The 21,838-nt window shown below is 39.6% G+C and overlaps 2 long non-coding RNA genes across 16 annotated transcripts in view; one reads left to right on the top strand and one right to left on the bottom strand.

Moving 5' to 3' along the window:
- LOC308197272 overlaps positions 1–11,006 on the top strand; it is a 247,706-nt gene extending 236,700 nt beyond the window's left edge. For 13 of the 15 annotated variants that reach the window (XR_013952705.1, XR_013952706.1, XR_013952707.1 and 10 more), the window contains 2 exons: positions 310–3,033; positions 4,412–11,006. This is a non-coding gene — a long non-coding RNA (uncharacterized lncRNA). The remainder of the gene's footprint in view (positions 1–309; positions 3,034–4,411) is intronic. The other 2 variants (XR_013952716.1, XR_013952715.1) reach the window with 2 other exon arrangements.
- The window catches only part of LOC308197329, a 60,434-nt gene that overhangs the window by 2,737 nt on the left and 35,859 nt on the right, over positions 1–21,838 (bottom strand). Inside the window, exons 2-6 of the long non-coding RNA XR_013952818.1 lie at positions 17,961–18,076; positions 16,894–17,045; positions 15,072–15,277; positions 10,975–11,181; positions 503–602 (exon numbers count right to left, since the gene is read on the bottom strand). This is a non-coding gene — a long non-coding RNA (uncharacterized lncRNA). The remainder of the gene's footprint in view (positions 1–502; positions 603–10,974; positions 11,182–15,071; positions 15,278–16,893; positions 17,046–17,960; positions 18,077–21,838) is intronic.

Genomic DNA, 21,838 nt, shown 5'->3' with positions numbered 1-21,838 from the left:
CCTACTCTGAGGTAGACTACTGTGAACCAGTGCAGAGACTAGCTCTAGTTTGTGAGGAAAAAAGGATGTTTAGTTATCATGGTGCCTTAGAGCTTCAAATCAAGAAGGAAAAGTGGCATATAATGGAGGTGTACTTGCCCTCCTTTCAGCTTCACAGCAGCTTCTGAGACAAAGGAAAGTGACTAAAGTGGCAGCTTTAAAGCGTGTCACTTCATTTAAAGGTGTTATTATGCAAGTAACCTTTTTCTGAAATCAGCGAGTATGTGCATGACTCTCAAGTCAGCCGTTATGGTGTTGGCTGTTCTCTAGGTAACTCCGAAGGGGTGCTGATGTGCACAAATCTGCCTGGCACCACGTTTCCAATGCTGACAGAAGTCCAGGTGTGTGGTGAGAGCTGCTGATGGACAAAGCTGGTCATTCCCCTCCCACCAGCACGAGGAGAACCTGTGAGAGCCACAACTGTGCAGCCTGCAGGAGAGAAGGCTTGGGGGGGGGATCATACCTGTGGGTGTAAGCACCTGATGGGGCAGTAAAGAAGATGGAGCCAGGCTCTTCTCTTGTCAACGGCACACAGTGAACGTACAAGAGGCAATGGGTACAAGCTGAAATACAATAAATTTCATTTAAATGTAAGTTTTTTAAATTAATTTTTATTTTTTAGAGTGAGAGTGATCAAGCAGAAGAACATGTTGTCCAGATGGTTTGCAGAGTTTTCAGCCTTGGAAATTGTCAAAATGTTACTGGACATTGTCCTGGCCAATCTGCTCTGAGTGACCCTGCTTGAGCCAGGGAGGTAGACTTAGATGATCTCCAGAGGTCTCTTCCTACCTCAGCTCTTCTCTAATTCTGTGATACTGTGAAATATATTAAAATAATAATGATAATTTTAAAAGTAAATGGCTATTTAGAAGCCTTAAAAAAAGAATGGTAGCAGGTAAATTTCTTAAGGATAGTTAAAAAGATTTTATTTTTGTTTCCCCTTTTCTACCTACCTTTTAACATCAACAAGGACAAAACACAAAAGAAAGAAAAAGGAAAAAGGAAAGAAGAAGTCAACAGTTTGTGGTGTTTTTTTGAATATATATATATTTTGCTAATTACAGGATTTTTTTTTTTTTAAACTGAAAGAATAATTAGCAATTGCTTTTTTCTTTCCTTTCCTCCTTTCCTTTCCTTTTTTTTTTTTTTTGGTAAATTTGGAGAAACTGAAGAAGCATGATTCCAGATTAGGACATCTTTTTTTTTCAGAGATTCTCTGAAGGTGATTTCTGTCAAAGGGATGGAGAACCCACAGCCCACAGACCTAAATTAATCCCCCAGAATAAATCTGACATGCCTCTTCCCATTACATGGCCTGTAAGCCCCTTGGTGATCCACAAGAAACAGACTGCTTTCTCTTGCACACAATGAAGCTGACATTCCTGCATCACATCGCCAGACAAAATATTTGCTATTTAATGAAACTATAGGTTTTTCCTATAATGTAGTCAGTACCCAGATGGGAATTTCTTGGGCACTACACCACACGAGCACACCATGGATTGGATTAGGCAAAATTTGCTGTGCTCTGGTATAGTACAAAGTACATCAAACCTTAACCTGTGGTCATATGTGCCTTTCTCTTATTCAGACCTTCATTAAACTGACAAGAAGTAAGGTGGAGACAAACAAGGTCGCAGAGACGTGAGGTCCTCTACATGCTGCTGCCTGCCACTTTTTGCATCCTGGTTCCACAGGACACCAGGGGGCTTGAAGGATCAAATTCATCTGACCAAATGCAAACGTGCTAAATTTACTTTGATGACACTGATGTGTGTGTTACAACTCTAGATGTAAAAATACCTCCAGTTTGAATATCTTAAGTCAGCTTTCTTGATTTTTAAAGTTGGTAGAAGGAAATACAGGATTTGTGGAGTATGATTCCTCTCATCTTGAGATGGATCAGATGACCGTCTCCCCGCCACTAACTATTTCTTTGCAAATGGAGAGTAGCATAAAGAGTTCACAAGTTGTTGTCTGCTTTATGGACAGATGTCCTGACACATTTGGTTAGGTGAATCCCAGTAAAAAAGAAAACTGTAAATGGCATTGAATTTATAAGCAAGTGTTTGCCTAGTACATAAAGCATTCCAAGGAGAAAGAGAATACACCTCTGGTACTACTGGAGAGGACTAAAACATGTAGATATTGGGGATGCTGGGAACATGTGTCTCACCAATTCCTTGAGATCTCCTGCTCACTTTCACCTTCTGTGTCACTGACCTCATTCATCAGATGTGAGTACATTTTGCTAATTCAAGAGAAAGGAAATGGCAGAGTCTTACAGTTAAATTTACCCTGCTTGTAGGCCTTCCAAGGCATGGAAACATCGTGACATATATTACTGGTACTGCAGATTAAAGTGTCTGTGAGGGAGCTATACTATTGTTCTTCTGTACAAAAGTGCGTCTGCAGAGCTGTGCAAGAAAGCATAAAGGGTTAGAGAATGATCAGTCTCTTGGGTAAGAAGATAAATATTCAGTCTTTTTCCTTTCTTAATTGCACTTAGCATCTGTATTTATTTATTCAAGAATGGCTCTTTGGGAGCTTGTTCTAGCCCCTTTGATAAACAAATGGGGTTCTGTTTCCTTTTTTAGAAACTAATTATGCATTTTGGGAAACTAGGAGAATGCATCTTAAAAGAAAACATCTTAAAAGAGCAAAGAGATCATGATGGAAAGTGCATACTTAAAAACACTAGTGTCTGTTTTTCAGATTTGTAAAAACTATGAAAAATAAAGGCTGACCAAACCATTTTGTGTTTCTGCCTTCCATTCCATTAGTTTCTGGGCTACATGGCCTTCCCTTGGGTACCTCATGTTCAAGGCACAGGAAAAGACACCTCCAGTCAGCTTCCTGTAGTCAGAAGAGAGTTCCTGTGCTATTATTTCAGCGTCCAGCTACCGAGAACTGCAGAGAAGCTGCAGCCAAGCACACTCCAGGAACCTCCAGCAATTTTCAGCTTTCTTGGTCTCTTGATCATTTTCCCAAGAGGTATTGTATCAGTTATTTTTAAAAACAGAAGTACTTTTTGAGAATGTGTAGGGGAAAAAACATCTGGGGAAGAACACAGATTTAGTAAGAAAGAGAAAGACAAATGGCTAAAAAAGAATTTAAGAAGTGATATTCATGAACCAGGGTTCATCTTCAAGCAGTCTCTGAAGTCTATGTAATTATTGAGGACTCGGTGTTAACTTACCTACTCTCCATTCATTTCCACTGCTTCTGCCCACTTAGAGGCCAGGCTGGAAGACAAGTAGCTAAACGTGCCTAAGGGAAAGTGCCCATGGAAATTGCTCTTTCAAGTAGGTGGAGGTGGGGAGGGGCAAAGGAGAAGTGTAAGGTTATCACATGAAACTGCTAGTGAAACCATGTGGGATTTTTTCAAGTCATCTTTCAGAGTGGATACCAAATAATTTAAATCAAGATCAGAATGCAAAATGTGCACATTAAAAAATAAAAATTTAAAAATAGAGAGACCCTACAGTTATTTCTGAATGATATATCCATATATGTGTGTATATGTATAAATTAGTTTATGTATGTGCTTATTATATATTAGTGTGGGCATATAAGCACGTAAACAGCTAGAAAACTAAGAGGACCACCATCAGATGGCAAAAGAAATGCCTAGCCTTGAAGCTGCGAGAGAGCAGCAGTTGCTGTTGCAGCAGTCCCACAGCAGCATCCGCAGGGCGAAATCCCAGGCCCTTGCTGAGGACAGACACAGGCTGGCTGTCCGTGATCTCTGGCAGCTTTCCATTGCTCGAGTGTTTCCACTAGCGTGAGTCTTACTAGAAAACATGCAGTTTTTCTGCTCAGCCAAGAAGATGCCCAATATGAAGTCAGGTCCTTGGCGGGTGTATGTTACAGCTATTGACTTTACACCATCACAGTGAATTTTCAACCCCTGAGGACAAAAACTTTTGCTTCTTTGCTATACAAATTAAGTAGTTTTATATAATATCTTGTAGAAAATGTATGTATAGTGGGCAATATCTGCAGTTCTTATGGAACGATCTGAATTAGAGTAATTCAGCTATTTCAGGCATCTTTATTCTGCAGTATAAAGAAGATTTCTGCAGCTGCAAGACATTGGATAGAAAGAGAAAAATATTCCTATGCCTTGGTAAGAGGGGAAAACATTGGCTAAAAAATCATTGAACTTGTCAGTCGTCTCCCCAGTTACACACACAGCAGAGAAAAGGCATTTCTAAGAGGAGCTTAAAATAAGAGCTCTTCAGTGATAAATTATTAAAGTGCAGATTGTTAGGCTGGAATTCTAATAACTATAATTTGAAGTCATCTGTCTGACACAGTTCATCCTATCATTAAATTCTTTCTAAAAATTGTTATGTTCTTCAAAAACCAGATAAAGTGCTAAACGGATGGGATGGAAGGAAAGGAATGTGTAATGAAATCTGTCGTTCAGATGTGCTCAGCCCCAGGGCTGCCTGGGCTACGTGTGTGCAGCGTGCAAGCTAACCAAACCCGCGGAGGAACCGACAAGCCCTGCGTGCAGCACGCTGTGTGTCACTGCCGCCACCGTCGCTGGAGGAAGGCAGGAGGCAGCAGCCTTCAAGACAGCGGAGGACTGGACAGCAGGTGGAAAGAAAAGTAGACGGAAGGAGGCAACTATGTGAAGGCATTAGGCAAGCAGAATGTGCTTTTTAATTAAGGTGTAATAAAGGATGTGACGCACTTAGTATCTCCGGCGGTAGGAAATGCTGCCACCTAATAAGATATTACTGTAGAGATTGTACTAATTGATGTTATAAGGGATCAAGAGAGTGACTTCGTTTCTTGCTTCTAGGTGACTTTTGACAGCGTTCATTAACGCTGAGATACTACTGCAGTCATGTTTCAGAATGAAAATTATAATTAGCCCAAGGAACAGTATGAGTGAAAACAAAGGAATTTATAGAGCCATATACACATGGGCATATGTACACTCCAACACATGTTGTGCATACAAATAGTTTTGTGCGATGGTTTTTAATGTATCCCACTTTGTTTCAGCTCTTTTCAGTCATGGGGAATGTGTTTTTTTCCTGCTCAGCTAATCACACAATTCACGTACTCACACTCAAACTATACATGCTATGACAATAAAATACAGATCTGCTATGTTTTTTGGAAATATTTTACCTACATTTTAAACGTTCTCAGACAAGTAAACCAGAGAACAGGTATAATTTCGCATAAAAACTTTGTGCAACTGGAATCACAATAATAAAGACAGTTTGTTGGCTATAAATCATTTAAATACTGTGTTTGTTTATGTATCACAAACAAAGGCACTCAGAAATAATAAATCAAATGCAGAACAAGAAAAGCTTTTGTGATAACAATTATAATAGGAACAGAAGGTCAATTCCAAGCAATTTCTGCCCTGGTGAAATACTAAAGCCTTCAGAAATCAGTTCATATCTGATGCTGGAGGCAGGTGTCTTGCAAAGATTGTGAGATGAGTAGGTCTGCCAACAAGTGTAGAAACAAACCGTACAAATGTTACTTTATCAAATGCCTCATTTACAGAAAGTTTAAAACATCAGCAAGGCAATTAACCCCTTTGAAAACAAAACCTTTGAAAGTAAGAAAAGTTTTTGCTTATAGAAAAGTTGGTGACATAAGGAATACATGCTGCCTATTATATGTAAAATATGTAACAGGTAATGAATTTATAGTAGTTTGAGTTATATGAGCTTTTGATACAGCAGGACTGCACGTTTTTATGTATTTTGGTTTTAGATCTGGAATCTAAACACAGATTGCCTCTGAGTGCAACCTCTGAAATGCTGGACGCAATAACCTTGTATTCCTGAAAAAGAAACAAATGCCTTTGAAGCTTCTCTAGGTCAGGTCCTATGCCATTTCTGTCCTGGGACACATTCAAGTCACGTGCTTTGAATATGAAAGTGTTAGAAGTCCATCAGTGGTAGCCTTCTAAATTATTTGTCCAGTGAGAGTTATAAAATCCAGAGGGCAATTTGGACTGCATTTAGGGATGACTGGTAAATCAAACCAAAATTGAGCAATTCAGATGCAAACTGAAGGATATTTCTGCCCTAATTGAAGTGAAGATCAAAATAATAAAACTTACTCTCATGCCTAAACCTTGGTGAGTGTCTAAATTGAAGAATTAAGGCATTTTGTTTTCTCTGTAGGCTATTTTTCACCATCAGAAGCAACTCCCTAAATCTTTTAGACCAGAACGAAAACATGCATTTTAAGGTGTCTGGCCGTTGTTGTTTTCAAGAGCTTGTATTCCAGAATGTTATTTTCAAAGCAATGTGAGTAGGAGTCTAGCCTAGGCCAACTGCACTCACAGATGCATCTCGTGTACAATAAGCTTTACTTTCACCTTATTGATGCTATTGAATATACATCTAAAGACTCGTTGTATACCTGTTGACTACCATTAAAGTTTGCAATTATGAAAGATGTGCATTTTCTGATTTGTTTATATTTCTAAGAAACTGTGCTTTTCACACTGTTAATGTGAAAATCACACCTATTAATATGGCCTCCTACACTAAAAATAGAACTTAAAGTTGTGGTCAGATTAATAATATATGATCATTAGCTCCTTTCTGATTGTGACCCTACGCAGAAACAGGATTTTCACACTGCATAGATAGCAATCTGAAATTCACAGTGGCATTGAGGTTTCCAGTTTCTTTCCTGTTTGAGCTGAGATGTTTTAGTATGGGTAAGACTAAAAAGAACGTGGAAGTACATGACTGGCCCTCCTCTCAGCTGCACTCCAGTGTTGCAGAAGCCAGCAGTCATGGTCAGCAGAGACCACGCTGGGGAGAAAACAGCCAAACGAAAAAATACAGTCATAAATTGAAAAACAACAGCCCAAACATAGGACGAAAGCAGAGCAGGGTAAAATCATGAGCTGGACTTAGCTGGATGGAGCTTTGCCAGGTGGGGAATTGGACTGCAGACCTACATGGTGGCTTTGAGAACAGGCAAAGCTGTATCAGCTTGCTAGAGCAAGGCCTGCATCATCTTCAAGAGGGTGGAAATGTTACTGCTCCTGGAGATTGCTAGGAAGGTGTTAAAAACCTTTTGGCCTGCATAACAACTAAGTTGTGTGGCTGGCAGCAGGATCTGCGGCTCAGCTCACTGACCGTGTTTGTCATTCTTAATTGGAAAACTCCCGTGGGTTTCAAGTGTGCTAAACCATTTCTCTCTGTGAGCCTCGGTCAAAAAAGCTTCATGCTTCTTCTCTCCCATATAACATAAAAGCCAAGCTGGAGATGCTACTGAGTCTTATTTTCCATTGCACTGTACACGGTGAATATGCCAATTTTTGTTTTGTGACTTGTTGCATAAGCATTTTCCATGCCTTCCTCCTGCTATCACTTGGAGTCTTTCACGTTCTTTCTTTTTAAAGCTTTACTACAAAGAGATCGCCTAATTGGCACTAAGATATTTCAGCCAACTGACAATTTGGACTACTGTGAACACAAGCTTCTCACTGGCTTGGAGCACCATCGGCTCCTCTTCTGTGCCCCTTTATTTTGCATTGCTGGTGCAAAATGAAGTCACAGAAGGGGCTCTAGTTTTCCTTTGTGGGCCGTATGTAACAGACTACACAAAAGGTATAGGGAGCTCATGGGACAGTATGCGGGGGCCTTTCATGGCCAAGGAATACAAAGAATTGCTCTGCCTCACTGATTTCTGGTAGATTTGCACGTAATAAGCATAGGATCCACAAGGGCAAAAGGGAGATGCTAGAGCATGTAAGAATCAATAGCTGAAGCACTGAAAATAGAGTGGCAAGGAGTTATTTTTAGCTCATTGGTCTTGTTTCTGTTTTTCTTTATTAGGGGAAGTGAATAGGGAATTAGATCTGGCAGTGTAAGGTTGACTGAACATTACTGTTTTCCTGTAACTATTGTATTTTGTTTGGGAAATCCCCCCAAAGAGTGCAATTAGTACTGTACAGTGCTTCCTCTAGACTGAAGGGTGGCTTTTTGTTGTTGTTTTTCTTGCTTATATTTGGGATTTGACTAGGGAGCTCTTCTAACGCTTACTGTTTTCTCCTTTTCAGAAAGTGTCCTAATGATGCTTCAGAGATATAGCTCTCATTCGTATTAAAGCCACTTTGGTACCTTGGTAATGAATGAGATTCTGAACCTTGTTGTTTTTCTCACGGGTAGCAAATTGTGGGCAAGGTTGCAAGGATGATGACATGGGCAGCATCCAATTTGTCGGGTTCCCTTTCCAGGGTCCTTGCTCAATTCCATTAATACTTATGTAATCACAGCTTCCAATACCATTGTACCATTTTTTTCGTTGTAAGTATTTTAACCCAAAAAGGCTGTTTGATAATGGAAGGCTCTTAGATGTGCTTAATGATGTGTGCATGATCTCAGTATTTGCTTATATGCTTATGTAAGTATATGCATAAAATATTTGCAGGAGTAGCACTGAAAGCATATGCAAGGTATATGTAAATGTTATGTATGCATATACATGTAAACAAATGTAAATACTTATGAATGTCATTAATGTACAAATCACATGGAAAAAATACATAGACTTTCAGCATTATTCTTGATTTTTCTTGGGCCAGAAAATTCTCTCATAATTTTCATTTAATATAACACTGATGAAGTCTTATATAACACTACAAAGTCTTCAATAACTAACATATATAAGACCTGCATGTTCCTCACCTGTAGGGGGCTGACTTGGGCCAAATTTTATTTCTTCCACAATTTTTATGCCAACGAAACTTGTGGGACCAAATCTTTAAAAAATAATACCAGAGTTTTGGGAGCCATGACAGCTGGAGAGATAAAAGAGAAATAGTGCTAGTAGAAAAAGCTGTTTTTGTTTTTGTTTTTGTTTTTGTTTTTGTTTTTAAATCAGATTATTGACACAGGAAAAGGACTTTGCAGCCATCATGTCTTTGAATTTCTGTCTTTGTGGATGCTATTGAGCCACAGAGTTAATTATTAGTGCCAGCAAAGATATGTGTACTCAGAATACCTGACAATAATTTAATTTAGGTAATTTTATTTAACTTTGTTCATATTATTTTGATACTTCGGGGCTGGAGGATGCTGTCTCTGCTTTCTCATTTCAAGATTTCTTTTCTATGTTACCCAAGAATATGAAATGACTCATTTCCACATTAAGCACTAAAAGTAACAGCACTGGTTTGGCGTATGCATAAAAGTTAAATTATTCCGGCTTTGGTGGAAACTGTCATAAGACATCCACCTTAGTCATTGCTGAAATGTCTTTCAAATGCAGTCTCCTAGAGGGTGCACTACATCGTTAGCAAACAGGACAAAAATGCAGAACATCTGAGTAGCTGCCAAGTACAAACTCACATAGATCTTCACAGTTATTTGTCAAGCCAGGTTGCTGAAGTTATTGTAGCTAGTTTTTATTACAGCTGATGGTATCCTTTGAGGGATTTTTATTTCCTGGTGGTTTTGCTGGAGTTGTAATAGACCTCTGGCTACTTGGAGTTTTCAAAGTTTGAAAAACTTTATTTTCCTATTCAAACCTTGATAATGACATATGGCACTGTTCTGTTCTTTTCCAATGGCCATATCTGTAATATCTCACTCGTAAACCAGAAGACCACCTTAAGCATGTGCATTTCTAATATTAGCAGGCTTTGCACTGCATGATTACAGGCAAGCTGTGGCAGGTTTTAAACATTTGAGCTGTGATTTGAATTGCTGTTTTTTGGGGTGTTACTTGTATCCGTCAGAAGGGTGGACATCAAATGTATGAAATACCACTTTCAGCCCTGCTGAAGATCTCTTGTAGTGTAGAAGACACGGTCATTGTAACCAATCCCACAAAAACAAACACAAAGTGATGCTTGAGTTGCAAGGAATGTAAATTTTCTTTTATGCTGCTCCCAAATATGATCCTGTAACCACTTCATTGCTGAAGCCTGTGATGAAGTTTTGAATTGACTGCAGCACCTAATGCCATCTGTTTTTAAGTCACCTTTCAAATCATGCTGGAGAATATTTTATTTGCAACAAAAAGTCTCTTAAAAGAAACATTTTATAGAATACATTAGACTACTTACCTGTAAAAGCATTCTGTTTAGTGTGAAAACCAAATCAGACTTTAAAAAAATAAATAAATTGACAATGAGTGTAACTCAAGAGAAATTAAGTGGTGAATGCTTAGCAAGACACATGAAAATACCTGAACAAATCCTGCAAAAAGAATGTTCATGCATTAGGAACTTGATGCATTAAAATTTTATTTCTACAATTCAAAATGTGACACTTCAGGATGTTCCCCAAGGATGCATGTAATTCTGTGATCAGTTTTTAAAACTGATGATTTCCACCTACTCTAGCAAATAATTCAGCCTTCTTTTTTTTTTTTTTTGTATTGCTAATAATAGCTCTATCTCTAAGTTCTCCAAAATCCATCTCAAACAAGATCATTGTATCCTGTGAGCCATGAAAAGTTGATATGGGAAGAAAGAGAGATGGGAGAAGGTATTTTATTTTTTTGTATTGGTTTGGGATTTTTTAATAAAGAGGTTCACTTATTTCCTGGTATATCGAAGATGAAAACAGGCTCAAAGAAGAGACAGCTTTATAACAGAAATTTTTTCTGCCTATAACTTTTGCAATTATATATAAAATAAATCTTTCTAATAGCCTTTCAGGAATTAAAATCAGTTTACATTTTAAGTATCTTTCAAATGCATAATTATAACACGTTAATCTTTTTGTATGCTATTTTACATCTACTTGTTGGTATTCTGGAATGCTAATTTTGATATGCCAGAAATAGTCCGTGGTTTTTTTTTTCTTTTTAAATGATCAAAGTTTACATATTCAATTAAAACGTCTAACCTTTCAGGGTTGCTCTTTTTTTTTTTTTTTCTCCCCAATTTAATAGGAAAAGGACTGCTATCAGAATGCTTACTGCGTAATGACCTCACTCATTAGACACAAGAAGAAACAGGAACGAGAAAGGACAGTGAATGAATGGGCCAGGACCACTGGCACTGGCCATGCCATGTTTAAGAGACATCACGCCCCTCTCCCAAGGCGCTCTGTGGAGGTGCTTCTCTGGAAGACGTGGCTCCTGCTGCCACCACCATGCACTCTTGTCCTTAAATAAAGTTGATTTCTAAAAGAGAAAAACAGTCATGTGAACTGAGCACCTAAATATCTATACAAAAGAACAATCTTGGCCCTACATTCATTTCCCGTGTACAAGGTTTACTGCTTCTATGAATATTTCTGCTGTATTTGTATGCTATAGGCATGCCTCACCCCTTGGTTTTGTTATCAAAAATTTAAGCAAGCAGTGAAAATTCAAAAGTCATTACAGGGATTATACTGTTCACAACAATGGATGAGGAGTGCTGTAAAACTTAAGAGATGAAGCTGTAGAAGAACCAGTAAATTTATCAGAACAGGGTGAAGGGATTTTGGATGTTTACCACATTGTCTTCCATCAGGTGATGTGGTCGTACCGTGCACTCCCACAGTCCCCATCAGGGTGTGACTGTGCTCCACGATGGGAGGCCAACACAGCTGTCACTGTTATTCAGCTTCTATATTGCTGAAAACTGTATTTATACTGATGGAATCGCATGCTACACAGACATCGAATGGGGCTCTGAGGAAGGTGCTTAAAGCAGAGTACATGTATATAGTAACAACAAAACTGGTTTGATGCTATATATATACAATCAAAAGTATTTGTTCTTGTTTGGGGGGATAAAGAGAGCCTGTGGGCTGAAAAAGAGGTTTTCAGTTGTCACACTATTGCCACTCTTTTTTTGTTGCTCCTGAAAGCCATCCCAGTAGGACATCCTAGGGTGCATCCCTGTTGCAGGTCCTGGGATGTCAAAAATGCCAGATTGCATGCAGTTTGAGTACCTTATCTCATGAGGCTTGGCAACACCTCCTGACAAAGCCCCATTGGCATTCACCCAGACCATGTATCGTTTCCATGACTAAGTGATGTGAATTAAAATCCTTGGTGAACAATCTGTAGCGCTCATCTTCCACGTGATTTCTGGCGATTAATAGTCTGAAGAACACCCTGGAGGTGGTTCCGAAGTCTCTATCCTACCATAACAACTGGGGCACCTTTTGGGCAGCCCAAAGGTTTGCCAAAGCGTGGGTAGTTTGGAAGGACAGGGTTTTGGTCCCGAGGCACTGTAAAAGGCTAGTGCAGCGAGGCAGCATCAGTAGGAGTGGTGACACTGCTCTGTTACCAGACCTGCCTCAGAGTAATTCTGTATTTTTATTTCCAAACTTCTAATATGCAATGGAGAAAGAAAAGAAGTTCAGTTATGTTCAAATGTCAGCACAGCAATATGTTGGTGACCAAGCATGGTGCATGACCAAATTTCATGCTTTGCTGAATCACAAATAATTTACAGAGCTATCAGGCCACTGGTTTAATTCTCCTTTTAAATTGGCAGTCATTTGACACAGGAATTTACCATTTAGCATGTTGGGGGAAAAAAATAATCCCTTCATTACAGGATTTCATAATTATTTGCATTTATCCAAAACAATCAAATGGTGCAATGAATTATCACTTTTAAATTGAGAGCTTTATGGCATTCATTATATCTGAATTTTTTTCATTGCAGGACCCAGGACTCATACTTGAAGATGCATTATACATAAATAGAAAATAGCATTATACTTGTCCACCTTTGATTAGGTGTAAAGCAGCTTGTTCTCCTTACCCAACCAACCAACCATAGTTTGTGAAGAAAAATGCCACCTTACCTGTACTACAAACACAATAGTCTAAAGAGTTGCTGACCAACACTGTAGTAAATGCACAAAATTTAGTGATTTGTGTAAAAGTTTTTAGCTTATATTTGTTCTAATTTAGATAACCAAAGAGCACCTTTAGCACCTAAGTCAGACTCACAATGTCCCAGGGGGTTGTAGAGATCTCCCCATGATCTTCCCTTCCACATGGCAAGAGCAACAAATCATATAGAATCACAGAATCATTCAGGTTGGAAACGACCTCTAAGATCATCTAGTCCAACCTATAACCTAGCACTAAAGTCCACCACTAAACCATGCTACTAAATTCCAAATCTACACGTTTCTTAAAAGCCTCCAGGGATGGTGACTCAACCAGTTCTCTAGGCAGCCTGTTCCAATGCTGCACAACCCTTTTAGGGAAGCCATTTCTCCTACTATCCAACCTATGAAAAAAAAAAAAAAAGAAAGAACAAAACAAAACAAAACAAAACAAAATGACAAAACATAATTCTTGACAGACCTGATGCTGTTTTGCTCTTAAATACCTCTATGGATAGAGACTCTACAAGCTCCCTGGACAATTTAATCTGCTTTTCCTTATTTTTACTACTGGAAAACATTTTTCTTCCTTCTTCTGAATCTCCCTTGCTGCCATTTAATTTTATTCTGTCACCTATGATTATGGAGAACACATTTTTGTCTCCTTTTCAGTAGCACCTGCTACGTATTCAAAAACAAACAGAATGGTCTGATTTTGCAGAAGTGCAAGAGGAAGCACCAAACACTGGCATTTCTCTTTGGATTGAGAGGAGTCTGAAAGTGCTTTGCTGTTTACCTCAAGCCACTTTTTCCAATGGTATAACCAGAACTTTAGCTTTGCACTTTAACTTTTTAAAAGTTCATCAGGAACCCTCTTTATTGGTATAAACTTTCAATCAGAAACCCTGCAGCTTTCAAAACATTCCTTAACACTTTACTTCCTCACCAACACCCATCCTTTCCAAGCCACATCCCCAAAAGCATCCTGAAACACCTTAACCTAGAAAGCCTACAGAAATACTTAAAGGAAACCACACACAGAGACCTCTCATGCCCTAAGGCAGCAAAGTAAGGAAATAATCGAAAGGTGGCAAAGCCTTCTTGATATCTATTTGGGCCTTTGCTAGTAATATAAAAAAACCTGAGGTCTGTCCAAGAGTCCACATAATCTCGTATCATGCCCAGCAGCTGCTGCAGCAGACCTGTTTCAGGATATGGCATCCACTTAGTGATACCTCCTTTGGCCACTCACTCTCTCAGTCTGCAACAGTTTGGAAAATACTGTGTATGGAAATTATGTGAGCTCACCCATGGGATGGAGAGATATTTAAGGGGTAGAATGGCGATTTAGAAGTTGATCTGTCTACAGGCAAATCCAGAATAAAATTATTAAAGTAATGTATTGAACCTAGTCTCTTGCTGGAGACTTACTTGTGAATGAGTAATTTGTAACTTGTTTCACTGGACTTTAGTATAGCATTGAACATATGTTCAGGGGGTTTCTTCTTCTGAGAAATGGCAGTAACAAGGTTCACAATTTGCCTTGCTGAATCAGGCCAGGCAAGGTGGATCCTTTCAGTACAAATTCTTTGAAGTACAGAGGAGAAAATAAAGTCCCGCCATAATCTTCTGGCTGGAATTAGGATGCATTGCAGCCCTTCCTGATTCCCCAAGGTGCACTCAGGTCCTCAGAGAGGGAGAAAAAGGGACTGAGATGAGGGAGAGTCTTGGTTCTGCTGTGCCTTTGATGGGAGGAAAGAGGCTCCTTACTTAAGCTGCTAAATTTACATGAAGACTACAGCTGATTTTAAAGAGATGTGGTGCAGGGCCCTACAGGGCTGGCCAGCTGAGCAAGGGTTAGTTTGTTTCTGTGCCACTAAAGGAGATACTGCATTGTTGCTCCATTAAACCAAGTGTTCCCCATTCTAGATGGACTTCTGTCCAGATGGACAGTGGTGCCTGTGCTATAGCCTTGAAAGCAGGGCAATGTCTAAGTAGCACAAACCAGTCCTACGATTTTTTTTTTTTTTTGCGTTCTCAAATGCAAAAAAACAGAAACAAAAACTATATATTTTTTATTCTCCTTTGCTCAATGCCAAACATCAAGGAATCAGACCACTTTAGGTCATTGGGAAAACAATCAGCAAACATTAAACACTCTCAGAATTAGTCTCCCCATAGCCTTTTCTCTTTCAATATGGGTGCAATGCCTCATAGGTCTGTTTGTCCCAATACCTGGGGGCAAAAGGTTATTCAAAGGAAGGTCTCCCTGCTGTAAGCTCTCAGTACTCACGAATTCACCAAGCATCAAGTAAACTCCTCTCTGCTCCGAGCTCCTTTAGATTAAGGATGACTTCACATGATGAGTAGGAGATGTTTTATTTTTATCTTATTTTTGTATCGTGTCAATCCTGAATGCAAATTCACACTCCCAAACATATCTGAGGAGAAGCCAGAGGAAAAAAAAACATTATCTACATTATTCTACTGGTGATACACAGGACAGAAGCATTAAATGATGATTGACTGGAATGTGCCAGTAATAAAACGTCTAGAAATATACATCAGATGGGTAGCCACTAAAAGAAGTGGCATAAAGGGTGATACCTCTTTCACATTCATTCTGTATTCATATTATCATCAGTTTTATTCTGGTGATCATGCCTACAGTGGCATGCAATACCCTGAAAGTCATTGGGAGCACCAAATTCAATTAGAGAGACATTTTACAGCAGATTACATTTTTGTAGGCTGGAGTATTGTAAATTTTTATTCTACCATAAAACATTTTAAAATTAAGTAAACAGGGCTCAAGAGTCTCAAAGAGAGTTGTCTGCTGCATGTATTTAATTGTGCAATGGTATAACACATATTGAAATAACGGAAACAAAAGGCAAGGAAGCCTGCCTGCAACAATTACATGTAATATATAAGGGGATTAATACGGTTCAATTATTATGTCATTGACTTTGTACAAATTCATGGAAAACTGCCACAGTAAGTAGTGATTACTGCTAGTACAGTGCAACATTAAACAGTGGTCAAGGAAAAGAATTTTTTGACATGGAAGTAGTCTGCATAATGCAGGCCTTCACTGACAGGGTTTCATTCAGCAGCCTGTTTTTCATTATATGAAATAGGACGATATAATGAAATATAACAGAATTGGCTAACAATTTGTTAGTAGGTGCACAAGGACCAATAAATAAATAAATAAAATAATAACAATAATAAAGACAAATTAATAGCAGAGCAGGTCAAATAATACATCGCCTTCTTAGTGCCATTAGTGGTTTGTCAGGCTGAACTGGTGGTCGTTTGCATTCTCATCAGATTGTAGATTAATGCATTTAAAGGAGATAGAGGAATATTGAATTAACTCCTAATTGGTGGGCTGCAATGCACCTGCTAAGTTTGCCCACGTGGATAAAAGAATGTTTTTCATATCATACTTCCCAGGCTGAGACCACAAGGAGACTATGCTAACAGACCCAAGATGAACTCATAGCAGGAAGGACAAAAATGTCATGCAGGGACTGACCGTCACTGAAAAATTGTCAAATCTGCAAAAAAGTGGTCCTGCCTTCAGTTCGGACCTAATGAAAGAGAGTGCTTGCTCCTGGCATCATGGTCACTGCAAATTTGGGCTGATGAGGCCGCATGAGGTCCAACTGTGCAAGTGTAAGTCTGTGATGAAGTCAAGGACCCTGGAAGAAGGACAGTGGAAGGCCTCCTCACTACACCATGGCAATCTGTTGGAGCTGCATGAAAGAGACACTTCCATTTCTCAATGGATGTTTTGAACTTTTTATGCCTGCATCTGAGACGTGAGGCCCACAGCAGAGCTCATCTTAGTGCATATGTTTAAGCAGAAGCATGGAAAGGCTCGAGCACAGAGGACTTGCTAGCAATGCCTCTTTGGAAGGCAATGTGGCATTTCCTGGAAGGCCAGGGTGAGCCACAGGCTGGGTGTAAGGATGCATCTGTTGCTCAGGCTGAGGCAGAGACTTCCACCCAGCAACAAGCAAGCCTTTTGCATCCTGAGAATATCACCTACCTTATCTGCAAGGCATGGCTTTTTCACATTCAACTTCCTTGTCTGCCTAGCAGTTTTTGTTGTTAGAGGATGGACTCCAGGGCTGGCACATCTACAGTCAAATTGAAGTTCATGCTCCCAGAGTACAGACACTCCCTTGATGCTGCTTCTTCCTGGAAATAATAATTTCACTTAACACGGTATAATTGCACATTATAAAATCACAGCTGGGCATCTAGTAGAGTAATGTGAGAACAATTTGCTAGTAACATGAGACTAATTCTTCCAGCTATCTCTTGTGTTAATGGCTGTAGGTCACAGTGGTATGGGTACTCAGTTACGGCTCCTTCAAAGGCCAGCATTATCCAACGAGGGCACTTGGGTTGATCAGGGCTTCCCGGAACAAGCTTTGCAAAGAGAGTCTCTTTTACAAGCAGTTCCCCTTGCTTGCCTTTGTAATATGGTGCCTGGAAGTGCTTTGAAGAGAGCAAAGAGGATACAATTTCTCTCTTTCAAGGCTTTTTGACATTTCAGTTGTTCATTCATTCATTTCTTTGTTACTGAGAACACATTTTTCATGTGGTACTGAAGGGCCTATCAAGTGGGGCACCAACAGGTAGACAATATTTTATATACACGAAGCATCTGGGTGCAAGCTTTGTAAAGATCAACACTGGTCTGAAAATGATTACTGTACTTTGTAGTTATGAAAGGGAGGGAAAGGGAAGGGAAGGGAAGGGAAGGGAAGGGAAGGGAAGGGAAGGGAAGGCAAGGCAAGGCAAGGCAAGGCAAGGCAAGGCAAGGCAAGGCAAGGCAAGGCAAGGCAAGGCAAGGCAAGGCAAGGCAAGGCAAGGGAGGGAAAGGGAGGGAAAGGGAGGGAAAGGGAGGGAAAGGCAAGGAAAAGAAGCTGGTTAAAGAATATCTGATTTGCAGTTATCAAGATGCAAATGCCAATTTCAACCAGAGAGTTCCAAGTTTTAATTACAAGTCTTCTCCAGATCACTATTAAATCACAAAGTAGAAACCCTTTGATTGTAATAGGGATGGGATTAGATTTTTAACTCACTTTTGCAGCATTGTGTACTCACTTGTAGGGCCTCACTGCATTCTGCAGGTTAGGAGCCAGATTTTCCACAAACTGACATCATCATAATTTTTCAGTGCTCTTGCTGTTGTTCAATGCAGGCAGTCTGCTCTGCAATACCTACAGCAGTAACAGAACAAATTTCCTGAAAGATCAAACCTCCTCTGGTAAGCCTCCTCCTGTGCTATATGGTCCTAAGATCACAAATCTTAATTTAGCCCTCCAGAGTGCCTTTTCCCTGAGATGCATATATGTGTACATATTTGTATAAGAATGTCTTTCTCTAGGAAGGTACAGCTTTCCAGCCAAGCACGGCTGAAATCAGAGAGGAAGAAGAATCTAATGTGTATGGCCCAAATCTGTCTGCTTAAGAGTGATGGAGGGCAGCAAGAGAAATCATTGAGGCAATATTTCTTTTTCCCCAGCCTTTTTGCACCAGGATGGCTCAATCAGGTGTGCTCTTACAATGCAGTATCATTTCCAAGAATCCAAGCAATAAAACGAGGGGAAATGGCCTCAAGTTGCACCAAGGGATGTTCAGGTTGGATATTGGGAGAAATTTCTTTACTGAAAGGGCTGCACAGCACTGGAAAAGGCTGCCCAGGGACGTGGCTATCCCAAGAGATATTAAAGAAATGTGTAGATTTTGAACTTTAAACAAACAACTAAAATAACATGTAAAGCAGCAGTAGCTTTCTTCAAGTTCCTTCCGTAGACTCCCTTTGTTTCATGGAGTAGTATGAACAGCAGGCCTCATAACTTTAGGACATTGCCTGGAAACCGCTTAGGCTTAACCTATAAATCAGTGATGATGTTCTCAATTCCTGTTTCATTCTCTAGAACACATGAACATGAGCTGGCTCTGGTGTGCCATGGTCACAAAATATAAGTAGAGGTAGTTACTACAAAAGATTTTTTCCAAACCCGCTCTGAATTTGTGTTATTTTCCAGCAAGAAACATAATTCAATTCCCGGAAAGAAACACATTGAAAGGCATAATAAAGTGCAAGAATGACAGCATTGGTATCTGATACAGACTGAAACAAATTTGAGGTTAACAAACGAAAGAATTAATGGAAATGGAATATGACTACGTTGGTTCTCCTATGTGCTTTATTTCCCTAGGGCTGAATTTGCATTCAAACTATGTTAGATATCTCCCTGAAAAGATTATAGCGTGGAGGACAAATAACTAATTTAATAGAAAATGAATCACACTGTGAGGTATGTCTTTAAAGATCTAGTTCTGACAAATCTGCTACAATCAGCTTTCTACTTAATTCTTAATATACAGTAGGAAGTTCATACTGGAATCAGGTATCTGACTTGATTTTACTGCACTCAGAAAACATAAAACACTTTACTGCAAACTCTTCTGAAATAAAAATCAACAGTAGAAGAAAATAAAGCTTACCATTTTAGCAATGAAATGAAGAAATAGCATGTATTCCATCATGGGAATTAAATGCATGTGTGATATAGCTTGTAATCGTAGCTCATGGGCTATATGTCTGCTTTGGGAAAAATCATAAATGACCAGGAAGCTATACGCAAAAGCTGCAGCCTTGTTTTAGCAGTCAGGCAATCCCAACTAATGACAATTTTGACTCAGATTTTGTTTTTTATTTCCATTGTGTTGGTGTATGCATTTTAAAATAGACAAACATGATTTTTACTTTAAGAAAATTAATTGAAAATGCAGACCCTATCAGCTCTTGCTGCATTGTGCAACCATATAAATGTAACAATGAAATATGTACAAAAATGGCATTCAGGGTTGGGGAACAGGATGCTGCCTCAGGATTAATACAAGAGGACACTTGAGGAGGAATATATACCGCTGTAACTCTTCCAGAATAAGCAGGCTCCTTTCCCTTGCAAGATACCCCTTGACTAGCTATGTGCATATAAAGACCCAAATCCACAAAACCGCATTTTCCAAGACAGATCAGCCCTCTGATCCTGGATTACAAAGTACTATAATGTACTGTGCTGGCCCAGCCAAGGGCCTCACACGCTGTGTTTGGGTATCAGGTTGGCTTGGCCAGGACTTCTCTGCCACCAAGCATGCCGCGTCAAGAGTCTGCGGCTGCAGAAACTCGTACTCATTCACTGCAGCTGGTTCGTCTCATGCTCCCTTGCTGGGCAGCAAAGGCAGAAAAACACGTAGCACCAGCTCTTCTGACCTTTTAGTCTTCTTTCAGTGTCTTCTTTATCACTGCAAGCTGGTCTTTAGCAAGTGAAAGGAGAGCAAATCCATGTCCCACTGTACCTCTTGAGGACTCCTCCTTGATCAGTTTTCAGCAGAGCCCATTGTCAAGGGGTAAACAGAGGGGATCAGCATCGCTCCGTCACAGCGCTGCAATGTGGGGGGACTTGCACAATACAAGTGGTAAACGATTTAATTTGTGGGGATTTTTTCTTCTCTTTTTGAGTTTTGAATTATCAGCATCTCTCACAGCTGAAGACACCAGCTACATCTATTACTACTCAGTATAGAGGTAGAGGTTTGTTTGTTTTCTTCCTGCAGAGACAACACCACTTAACATCAGAACCTGCATAAACTGCATGAAAAATCCTACTTCCTTTGAACTGAGATTATCTGAGATAATATGATACGGTTGTCCAGAAATATGGATTCTGAAAATGCCAGAAATGCAGAAATTTGATGACAAAAAAAAAAAAGGAACATGTCTCTTTCACATTCTGTAGCACATTACACAAGCAGTTCTTCAGATACATAGAATTCCACAAAAAAATCTCAACAAGAAATTCATTTGTGAGGCTTTTGGCAGACAGGACAAGGCAAGCTTAGAAACCTTAGACAAAGCTCACCACCTAGGACAAGTGGATCACACTGTGTGCAGTGTGTCTGTGGGCAAATTGGCCTTCCTAATGCCAATGCACTGCCCTGAAAGTGTAATTGGGATGTGAGTGATGCAGTAAGCCTTGCACTGTTGCTGTGTGCAGGGACCAATTTCACTCATTGTACACAATTTGATCATAAGAGCATGGGGAAGGACTATTTTGTGCCTTAATAAGAATCTTCCAGTATATCTGATACAGTAAAATGCGCTTTTCTTTTTAATGGAAGGCAGTTCAAAGAAATGGCTTAGCAAACAGACAAGCCAGCTTGCTTGAAAAAAGGCATTCATTGTTCTTGAGGCAGCAAGAGATCACAGGCAAGCAAAACTGCAGTGACTTTCTGCACCCTCTCACTGATCTCTCAAACATAGTAGAGACCCTGAGACTTAAAAATAAATTCCCCTAGAAAAGGGTTTTGCTCTGTTTTTTTCACCTTAGAAGTCACAGCTGAACTAAAGGCTCTGGAACATGTCTCAGTGTGCTAATTGAATTTAAACGTACTAAGAGAAGGGTACAGTGTCATGGAGAAATCTTCACTCCTGGACTTTCATCAGTGGATTTTTTTGTTTGTTTATTTTCCACGTTCCAGTACTCAGGATGTTGCCAAGTCTTGTTCCCTTTTTATAGGATCTGGCAATACGATACATTATATTCGTAAGCAGGCTCTTTGGCTATTACTGCATTTAATTCACTCACAAAACAGTGGAGAAAAAAAATAAATAAAAATGCTGGCTCAACTAGAGTCGAGAAATGAATTTTCTGACATCTTAGCAAATGCAGAAATTCAGGGCACGGGAAGGTGGAGAGGGTATGGGAAAGAAAATCTTTTGTGGACAGGAGCAGCAGTTACCAGAGCCCAGAACACCCCACTGCAATATATGGCTGGTATGGGGAAAATCTCCTCAGTTCAGGTGGTTTAAATCAGAGCAAGATCAAATGGCTTATTGATTTATTAACAGCACATAAATAACAGGCAATCTGTGACCTGTGCATTTAGGATCAATACCAGCAATAGGG

This window comes from Anser brachyrhynchus, assembly GCF_964034855.1.
Source record: "Anser brachyrhynchus genome assembly, chromosome: 1".
NCBI classification, from domain to species: Eukaryota; Metazoa; Chordata; class Aves; order Anseriformes; family Anatidae; genus Anser; species Anser brachyrhynchus.
This window is presented reverse-complemented; position numbering and strand designations above follow the sequence as displayed.